General features: G+C 40.3%; 1 pseudogene; it reads left to right on the forward strand.

Annotated features, from left to right (window-relative positions):
• The first annotated feature begins 7,294 nt into the window (after nt 1-7,294).
• Nucleotides 7,295-8,151, forward strand: LOC131899530 (protein phosphatase 1 regulatory subunit 3B-like; annotated as a pseudogene).
• The last annotated feature ends 3,033 nt before the right edge of the window (nt 8,152-11,184 follow it).

Consider the following 11,184-nt stretch of genomic DNA (forward strand, 5'->3'; position numbering starts at 1 on the left):
GAATGCTTTAAGCACTTCTTAATTGGCCATTCTAGTAGGAGCATGGAAGACAGTGGTGTTAAGAGTTATGTGAACAGCCTGGACATGAGTGGGGGTAATGAAGGGCGAGGGTCGAGAGAAAGAGAGCTTGGGTGAGCAGGAGATCCCAGCTGGATCAACAACAGAGAGGGAGAACAAGGAATAGGAGACCATGGTAAATGAAGACCACATGAGAATAGGAAGAAGCAAAGTGCTAGAGAGGCCCACAGAAATCCACAAAGATACCCCCACAACAGACTGCTGGCAATGGTCGAGAGACAGCCCGGACTGACCTACTCTGGTGATGGGATGACCAAACACCTTAATTGTCATGCTAGAAACCTCATCCAACTACTGAGGGATCTGAATGCAGAGATCCATGGCTAGGCTCCGGGTGGAGCTCTGGGAGTCCAATTAGTGAGAAAGAGGAGGGTTTATATGAGCGAGAATTGTTGAGACCAAGGTTGGATAAAGCACAGGGACAAATAGCCAAACGAATGGAAACACATGAACTATGAACCAATGGCTGAGGGGTCCCCAACTGGATCAGGCCCTCTGAATGGGTGAGACAGTTGATTGGCCTGATCTGTTTGGGAGGCATCCAGGCAGTGGGACCAGGTCCTGTGCTCATTGCATGAGTTGGCTGTTTGAAACCTGGGTCCTATGCAGGGTCGCTTGGCTCGGCCTGGGAGGAGGGGACTGGACCTGCCTGGACTGAGTCCAGGTTGATGTCAGTCCTCAGGGGAGGCTTTGCCCTGGAGGAGGTGGGAATAGGGGGTGGGCTGGGGGGAAGGTGAGGGGGGCGGGAGGGGGGAGAACAAGGGAATCCGTGGCTGATATGTAGAACTGAACTGTATTGCAAAATAAAAAAAAAAAGAGTTATGTGAACTGTGGAGTACTCACTCAAGAGGTTCCAGAGAAGAATTTTAGTATATTGCCTAGAGATCATTTCTGTGATATTTTAGTGAAGAAAGTGGCTGCTTTTTGCCCTTGTCTGAAAATCTTGAGGCTAAAATGAAGAGTTTTGGATTAATTCCATCAGCAATAGAAATGTCAATACAGCCTAGTATAAACTCTGTCATGTGGTTATTAGTGGTAACTCTAATGAAGATTTATAGTGAAAAAGAGAAAGCTGAGTATATAAAAAAATTGTAAATTTTGGGGAGAAAAAGAGCACCAGGAAGTGAAATGGAGCTAAGTCCTGTGTTCAAGGAAATAAATAGACTAAGAAATTGAACAAAGGGAGCGGTGACCTCAGGGAAAGATCCCACCCAGCTAAGTTTCCAACTTGTGAAAAGGAATTAAAGAAAATCTTAGAAACAGGGTGTGGTGGTACATACCTTTAATTCCAATATTCAGAAGCACAGGCTGGTAGATCTCTGAGTTCTAGACCAGCCTGGTCTACAGAGCAAGTTTCAGGACAGCCAAGCTTAGACAATGAAAGACAAAAAGCTGGTGAAGATGTAATTGCATGAGGGGGCCATGTTCCAGCCCCAGCAAGCAGTAGAAGTTGGCAGCTTTGGCCATGTGGTTCTGGCTTTAGAGTTAAGGATAGAATAAACAGGTTATGGGCTTTGCCCCTGTGCCTAGGGAAAGCTGCTGAGGCCAGGTATGTATCAAGGATGTCCCTGAATGGAGGTCCAGAGAGGCCATTTTATTCCCATCCTGTGTGTGTTCTGGCTCTAACTTCTTTTGATAATGAACTGTGATGTGGAAGCATATGCTGAATAAACCATTTCCTCATCAACTTACTTTGGTCATGGTGTTTCGTTACAGCAATAGTAAGCTTGAATAAGACAAACTGGTAAGTCCAGCATATCACATAATAGGATATTATTCATCCATTAGAGGAATGAAGTATTGATCAATTTGCTAAACCACTGATAAGGAGTTCAACATATTATGTTAAGTGAAAAGAAGCGAGGCATACTAACTGTGTGTATCCATACTGTGGCACAAGGTCTAATATAACGGAAATTTATCATCTTGATTTCTTTACTCTGGATACCACACTAAACAGTGCTATGTACTGCTCAAGAATCTTGGTAGTATTTGTGGCAATGTAGTAAGTGAAACTAAAGAACAAATGAAAACGATACCCAGCTTAAATTATATTTTAAAGAAGACTGAAAAAAGTCAAAGTATAAATATCTGATATATAAAATACATAACAGTGAAAATTATTGTTTTTCAAAATAAAAGGTCTTTTATTTTCTCTTGGTGAATAATTTTCAAGGATCTACTGTCACTTTGCTATGTGTAAATTACTGGCTTAGGCACTGTAGGAAAAAAACTCTTACGTGTTAGTAGTTCAAACAGTTTAAAATCCGGTAGAGAAAATAAGGCATTGCTCTAAACTATTATGGGGCCTTAACTAGACAGCATAAGTAGTGTGGGAGCCAGGGTTTCAGACACATGGGACTACAGAGGGAAAAGGGTGCATATCCAATTGTGAGGACATAGTTGCAAAGAACATTGCACTGGAACAAGAAGGATAAGTAGGATTAGACTAAAAAATGAGATGGGGGAATTTCATGGAGTTTAGAAACTGTCAGCAACATTTTGAAATGAGAATGCTCTTTGAACCTTTTTCAGTTTTTTTTTTTAAATCAGAATTGTGCAATGCTACAGCTACTAATTGGAAGTCAAATACTTGACATGAATGTATATATGTGTGTGTGTGTGTGTGTGTATTGACGTGAATATATATGTCCATAGCTAAAAAATAATAAAGTAAATCATTTCATTAAAAAAGATTCTATAAATTCTTATGAGTTATCTATTTAAGTCTCCTTTTAAGCCAAGTGGGCTGACTTTTATTTGTGATTCCAGCATTTGTGGCCTGAGCAGAAAAAATCCTCTATGTTCAAGGCCAGACTTGTCTACAGAATGAGACTCTATCTTACAGAACAACAAAACAATCCCTAATCAATACAGTAATAATATGTGATTGTGGAGCATTCAGCTGTAAATGATAACTGTGAATTTAGAAAAATGAAACGGCTCATTTCAGATCATATCTGATCATGTGCGATGACAAATAACTGATGGCCCTTTACACAGTCACTTGATCACTTGTAATTGTGTATGTAGATCATATGGGCCCAAGAAAACTCATATTTGAAGTATATTTCTTAAGTTTTATAGTGACTCCACATTGCTGATTTTATGACTGCCTCTTTTAGGCACAAAACAGAACGGTTGTATCTTTATACTTGTGTGTAGTACCAGCTCTCTGAATTTAATATAGTCTATATTTATTAAAGTAATCAAGGGACTTAACAGTACCTGAGTTAATCTTATTATGAGATGCTTTTCCCTTTCCAGACCAAGTCTCCACTTGTGAAAAGCTGTTAGAATTCTGATAAAGACCAAGTTTTCTACTAAATACTTGTGGGTGACTTTTAAGTTCATGGAATATACACCATACACAAAAATTAAGCATCTGTGATATATAGGTACTCACTTAAATAGTTAACTTTAATACTATTTCAAATGCAAATACATAGTCCCAGAATTTTGATATGAACACATATTTGTGAATGAACCAGTTTGATGGAGACCTTCAAATGATCTATTAGTTCAAACAAAAAATTATAGTTTAAAACTTGGCCTGATTTATTCTTTCTCATGTAATGGTTTTATTTATTTTAGCATAATACAATATCCTTAAATACAGAGCTATATGAAATAATACTCATGTACTTGGCTCTGAGTCAATAGTTAATTCTAGAGGTGCTTACAATTTGGGGCTGAAAGAGAAAATGTAAGCAACCATATAAATGGCTCTGCCATACCCTGTCTTTTAGTTCCCACCTTTATTTCATTCCAGAATTCTAAATTTTAAAACTTAATTCTATTTTGTGAAGAAAGGATTTCATGTAGTTCCAGCTGGCCTCAAACTTGTTGTGTAGTTTAGAATGATCTGGACCTTTGTGATACTTCTGTGGAATTCTTTGTGAATATAGCAATATGCCACTGCATCCAATTTATGGCATACTGCAAGTTGAATTCAGCCCTTCATGTGTGGTAGCTGAACACTCTACCAATTGAGATGCATCCCCAGACAGTTCTATTTTATATTCTACATATAGATAATGTCAATCAAAAATAGACTTGTTTGTTTTATATTCTATTTTATGTTCTATAATATCAACAAAAATAGAATTATCTGTGGATGTGTCTCCATTGGTAGAGTGTATATGCACACATATATACATATGTATATAATATATATATTATGAAGTATAATGCCTCCTATTAAGTATATCTCAAAAGTATAAAAGTATAATACCCGGGCGGTGGTGGCGCACGCCTTTAATCCCAGCACTCGGGAGGCAGAGCCAGGCGGATCTCTGTGAGTTCGAGGCCAGCCTAGACTACCAAGTGAGTTCCAGGAAAGGCACAAAGCTACACAGAGAAACCCTGTCTCGAAAAACCAAAAAAAAAAAAAAAAGTATAATACATCTCATTAAAATAGATTGTTTCATATGTACATTGCTTAATGATCACATTAGGATAATTAGATTATCCATCGTCATAATCTTTCATCATTCATTCTCTGTTAAGTACATTTTGGATCCTCTTTTGTGACTATTTTGACTATAGTCACCTATAGTCAAATTATCTGGTATTTACTCTCCCTATCTAACTATAATATTGTAGCTATTGAACAACCCGTCTCAACTTCCTACTCCCTGTTCACTTCATACTTAGCAATCAATATTCTGTTCTCAACTCCTATAGCATCATGTTCTCTTAGTTTCAACGTGAGTGAGACCATTTGGTGTTTCTCATTTTGTGATGTGCTTAACTTAAAACGTCCTCTAGTTCCAACCAAACTGTCACAACTAACTGGACCTCATTCTTTTTATAGTGGAATAGCATCCATTGCATATATGAACCATGATTTCTTTGTCCATTTGCTCCTTAATAAGCACTTAGGTTGATTCCATAATCTAGTGACTGAATTGTGTTGTAATGAACATGACAATGTAAGACTCTCCTCAACATATTGAGTTCATCTTTGCCAACAGGTCAAAATTTTACATTCTCCAGCATTTCACTTTAAAGGTTACCTCATGTTTTTTTGTTTTCCCTAATAAAACTTAAAATAATGTTTTAACAATTTAAACAATTAATAGTAATTAGAAAAAGACTTTATGCATCATTGGGTTCTATAACTTATGCACTAATTTTAACTATTGTACTAAATTATTTCTCTATTTTTATTTTTGCTTTTTACCAATGAAGGAACAGAGTCAAGAGTGATACATTTATCCAAAAGTAACATCCACATTCAGAAGAAGAAGCTAAAAGTGTGAAACAGGATTTGACTGATTCGAATTCTGTACATTATAACTCTGATCCAAGTATGAAAATGCACAGTGTGTACTCTTTTTTAGTTTTTGTTTTTGAGACAAGTTATCATGTAACCCACATTGCCCTCAATTTTCTAGTCCTCCTGACTCAAGACTCCCAAGACTTGGGTTTACAGGTTGGTGCTACCACAACTGCTAGATCTTAATATCCTTACCTATTTCTTCTTCTTTCTGAAGACTTCCTTTGTTTCACATAAAACAATGGTATGTACCACTCTTTATATTTATCAGAAAATCAGTCACTTGTGTGGATGCATAACGTATATGTGTATATGCATTCATGTGTGTTATTGTGGGGGTCATGTGATTCGGTTTTGAGATGAGGGTCCCACTTTTAGCCTTTGCTGTGTATGCAAGGCTAGCTGTCCATTGAGCTTCAGGAGATCCTTTGTTTCTTCCTCCCATATCCTCTTTAGATTGTTGGGACTACAGACACTCATATCCAGTTTTATTTGGGTTCTGGATATTCAAACTCAGGTCCTCTCCTTGCTTGGCAAACACTTTTAAGCACTGAACCATCCCTCCAGCACCAACAGGAGCTGCTTTGAATTTTAATTCCTTTTGTAGCAAGTGCAGAGACTTCTGTGGGCATTTGAATCCCATGGTTCTTTGCTACTTTTCTCAGCTCTCCCTCACATTCCCATCCTGCTTTCTTTTCCTCATCTTGATTTGGCTATCGGTGTTGGTCAGCCATTCTTGGATTGCTTCTGGTGATCGTCTCTCCAATCTACAAGGTAGTTCCTCTCTTTTCTCACTGCTCTGACCTCAATGCACTGAAAATATTTTAACTTTTGCACCATAGAAGAAGAAGGCTCTCCATGATATTTCCTCTCATCTGTATCCATGTTTATGTAAGTTCTTCCCATTTCTACTTCTTTCTATTCTAAGGTTGGTCCATGCCCTTGACCTCATGTACTATCTGCCACCAATCACTCTATTGTTCCTTCAAGATCTATTTTTCTCTTTTCCATAAGTTACTTTGATCAGTGTACAAGACAGTGGGTTTTATCATCTGATGCATCTACCTCCCCACTGCTCTCCCCCATCCCTGCTCTCCCTTGCTCACCAATCCTTCTTTCTCTTCAAATAGTTCCCATTCTACTCTCATCCCACATATGTTTATGCATGTATTTATATATAGATACAATTTCTACATATGAAAAATGTTGGATATTTATCATTCATTACCCACTTTACTCTTTCCTCCTTCCTCATAGTCCTCCTACTTTCATGTTATGTATGGTCCCATTCATTTTCCAGTTGACATGATTTCATTCTTACAACTGAAAACAAAACCCTTCATTGTGTGTATATACCACATTTTCTCTCTATTCATTCCTGGGTGACTCTAGATCCTGCCAGACTGACAATGTTATTCATTATAGGTGGATCGTATGGTAGCTCTATTTCCAGAAATCTCTATGATAGTTTCCATAGTTGTTGCATCAGTTTACATTCCCAACAGAAGTGTATAAGAATTCTGCTTTGGATCATTGCTAGCAAGGGGAAAGAAACTTTACACGCTCCTCAGTCAGTTTCTACAACCGGACGTTCCACCATAGGAAATCGCCTCCGCCCCTTGGCTTGGGTCCCTTGGCTCCTGATGAAACTGTGACCACTGTCCCCTTTCCAGATCCTGGACTTCAGCTATGTCACTCACCACACGCTGCAGATCATGTGGCGGAGTGCTGCTCGCTCCAAGTGTGGCTATTGGTTCCTGATCCGGGAGTGATCATTGGCTGCATCCGGTATTCATGTGTTGAGCCAGGGGAAGGTCTGGGATGGTACCCTTAGTAGGGAGAGGAAAGTTAAAGCATGCCACCGGCTGGGGGAGCTGGAGTCCAGAGTGGTGCAATCCATGGAGCAGACCTCCAGCCTGCTCGTCTAGCCCAGTGATGGCTGTGGACATACAGTACAGCTACAGCAGCATGGACCCTTCTCTGCGCAGGGAGCGCTTCACCTTTAAGATCTCCCCAAAGCTGAGCAAGCCACCCAGACCTTTTATTCAGCTGGGCAGCAGGGATGAAGCCCACGGAATGGAGGCCCCCACAGTGCAGGAGAAGAAGGTGAAGAAGCGGGTGTCCTTCGCTGACCGTCAGGGGCAGGCCCTGACAATGGTCAAAGTGTTCTCAGAATTTGATGACCCACTAGGTATTCCATTTAACATCACCGAGCTCCTAGACAACATCTCGAGAGTCTGACAACAGCAGAGAGCGAGGGCTTTGTTTTGGATTTTCCGCAGCCTTCCGCAGATCACTTAGACTTCAGAAACCGACTTCAGACCAACCATATCTGCCTTGAAAACCGTGTACTGAAGGACAAAGCCATCGCAGGCACCGTGAAGGTCCAGAACCTGGCATTCGAGAAGGTTGTGAAGATCAGAATGACATTTGACACTTGGAAAAGCTTCACAGACTTCCCTTGTCCGTATGTGAAGGACACTTATGCTGGTTCAGACAGGGACACGTTCTCCTTTGACATCAGCTTGCCTGAGAAAATTCAGTCTTATGAAAGAATAGAGTTTGCCGTGTGCTATGAGTGTAACGGCCAGGCATACTAGGACAGCAACAAAGGTAAAAATTACAGGATCATCTGGGCTGAACTACAATCCACTCAGGGAATGATTGAGCCGTACAATGGACCGGACTTGGGAATATCCTTTGACCAGTCTGGAAGCCCCTGGTGTTCCTACGGCCTATTCCCAGAGTAGCCAAGTTACCTGGGATATAAAAAGCTGAGTCCCTACTACTAGTGACTGCAATTGACAGGCTGACTGATCAAGATGTAGTAGAGAATGCAAGACAAGACTTGTGAAGTTGAACTGCCATTAGGCATGATTTTTGAAAAAATAGAATCATGTTCACCTTTTTTTGTAAACCAGCAAGTCCAACGTGTTTCCATCACAGCTGGTTTCTTGCTCAGAGGATAGCAGGTGTACTGGTCCTCTGTGGCATCCCGGTTGGCCACAAAAGAATGCACAGGGTGGTGCCAGTGTGGTCTGGAGAGGAGCCAGGCTGGCAAGAATGGAGGAAGCTGGCCTCTCCTCCACCCTTGCATGCAGAAAGTCAGTCACCCAGAAGCCACCAGTCTCCAGCCCACTCCAGCCTTACCATTGACCTTGGGGTCCTGCCCCACCCACGCTTTCCCACGTGTTGCCTTCATTTCACACGACCTCAGAGCCACCTTTTTCTCAGCTCTGTGACACACTGGCTTGATACCCTGTAGCTTCCAAAGAGGGATGGAGGCAACCCCTTTCTGTGCAAGCTCATGCTCTGCATTTCCTTTCTTCTCCCCCGCCGTCCAGCCAGTGATCCGGACAAGATAAAGCAAAATAAGTAGTTTGTGGCTGGGATAGGGATTTCCTTTCCCCTCTTTCTGATCTCTTCTTTATATTCCAACAGAGAGCAACATACCAGTTACTGGAAAGTCACTGGTCTCCATGTGGAGTCATGGGGTACAGCATGGTGGACAAGGTGGGACAGTCATAAGTTTTAGCTTTTCCTCTTGGCTTTTGGGAGTGCTTTTAAGCACTCAGTTTCACCCCGAATTACCAGAAGTCTCAAGGACTAGATCTATGTTCACTTGCCTGGCTAGTGTGTGAGCTGCTTTAGTTATGGGAGAATCATAGCTCTCTTCTCCTGGACCATCCACTTCAGCGCTGCATCTGAGACTTTCAAATGGCATGTCTGGCATACCCTGGAAGTCTCCAGAAAATGCTTAGATTTGTCTGCAGTATACAATCGTATTTGGGATGCTTTACAAGCACCCAAGGGCATTGATTGGGAGCTTTCATTTATTGTGTGTATTGTAAAGGGGAGGGAAGAAAAACCTCATCAAGTTTTTCTATGTTATTTTAAATGTTTGTTAACTCTGAGGTATCAGAGATGAATTTTTTTGGACTGTAGTGCATTATCAAGTGGTATTTTGAGACTCCTGGAACTGTTACTGTTGGATGGTCCCCCAGAACCTGTGATTTTCTCTTGGGCAAATTAAAATTATAGGGAAGTTTGGAAAAAAAAGAATTCTGCTTTGTCCATATCCTTTTCAGTATTTGTTATAATTTGTTTTCTTAATAATAGCCATTTTGATCTTGGTATACCAATTTTTGTGATATTCCTACTCTTTTGTATCTCTCGAAAGTTTATTTGAAGACAGAAAAAGAAGTCAAATTAGTTCACTTTCTAGGTACCAATAAATAAAACAAAAGTAACACTGAAAATCTTAGTTTGGCCCAGCTTGTCCTTCAGGAAGTAGCGCTCATGTTTTTGGAAGAATATTCTATACTCCATCTATTATATTAACTTTAACTCTTCCCCCTTAAACTTGTTGAAATATCCTCATTTTTATCACATATTCTGCAATCATACTAGCTAGAGATTTAACTAATTTGCAAATGCAAATATTCTTGAAGAGGCTAGGGAAGAAGGGCATGTATCATATTATTCATTCCTACCCTATTGTGATTAATTTACATTGGATTAATTTTATAATAATAGTGAGCAGCTGTTTTGAGATGAGTATATTATTTGATTAGAGGGCACTGGTGATTTGGGTAATCAGGTTGACAGAAAAGATTAGAAAAAACCTAAGTGAAGTTCTGTACTTCCTAGAGCGCTCAGAGTACAATATGAGAGCAAGGAGTCCCTGGTGCTGACTCCACAAAGGTCATTGAGAAACTGGGGAGGGGCAAATGAAAGCAGATGGGAAGCGATAAAGAAAAGTTGTTCTTATTTCACAGTTTGTCTCAATCCAACCCAATCACATTTGATGGTTAAACCAGTATAGTGATATGGAATCAAAGTATTAGGATTTTGTAGAGTTTGTGACATAGATCCCTTTTGATTTTTGGTACATTGGTTACATCAGGGAGTCAAATAACCTTGGAAATAAAAGAATACTTGTCTTGATGCTGCATTTCTTCTCAGAAGTTGTACCTGTTGGATATTTTCTCCTCAAGGAGATTATGTATCACTAGAGATTTATATTAAAATTTTTCTAGTGTCAATAAGGCCTAGAGTACAGGTAGAATAAGTATTTCAAACACTTGATTTATAGTATGAGCACTTTGTATGCATAAATAGCAATTGAGTTAGTGATGTTTACAAGGGCAATGCTTTCCTTTGCCTTTTTAGGTTCAATATTTGAAGGTCTAAATATTAAGATAACAATGAATTGATAAGAGAAAATATACACAATTTTTATTGATATTCATATTCATAGAATTTCGCTGAAGATAAAGGAAACTCAAGGGAGTGCCAGAGGTGGTAAACTCCTCTATTCCATAGTGGGTAGAAGGAAGAGAATTATGAGGAGTAATTGTTAAGCAACCCATTTTATAGCCTTCATAAGGCAGGAAAAGTTAGATTTCCAGACACACCTGGGAAGACCTGGCTTTAGTTTTTTTTAATTGTCATTCATTTTACACACCAATCCAAGATCCCCCTCTTTCCTCCTCTCACCACCCTATCCTCCCCCTCCCAACCCACCCCCCACTCTTCCCCACAAGAAGGCAAGGCCTCCCATGGGGAGGCACATCCAGTAGAGGCAAGTCCAAGCCCTTCCCCCTGCCTCAAGGCTGAACAAAGTGTCCCACCATAGGTAGTGGGCTCCAAAAAGCCAGCTCATGCACCAGGGATGGTTCTGATCCTACCGACAGTGGGCCTCCAAGCAGATAATGGCTACACAACTACCTCTCCATGCAGAGGGCCTAGCCCAGTCCCATGCAGGCTCCACAGCTGTTGATCCAACTTTCATAAATTCCCACTAGTTTGGTTTGGTTGTCTCT

The sequence above is a fragment of the Peromyscus eremicus genome, chromosome X (genome assembly GCF_949786415.1).
Source record: "Peromyscus eremicus chromosome X, PerEre_H2_v1, whole genome shotgun sequence".
In the NCBI taxonomy this organism is placed as follows: domain Eukaryota; kingdom Metazoa; phylum Chordata; class Mammalia; order Rodentia; family Cricetidae; genus Peromyscus; species Peromyscus eremicus.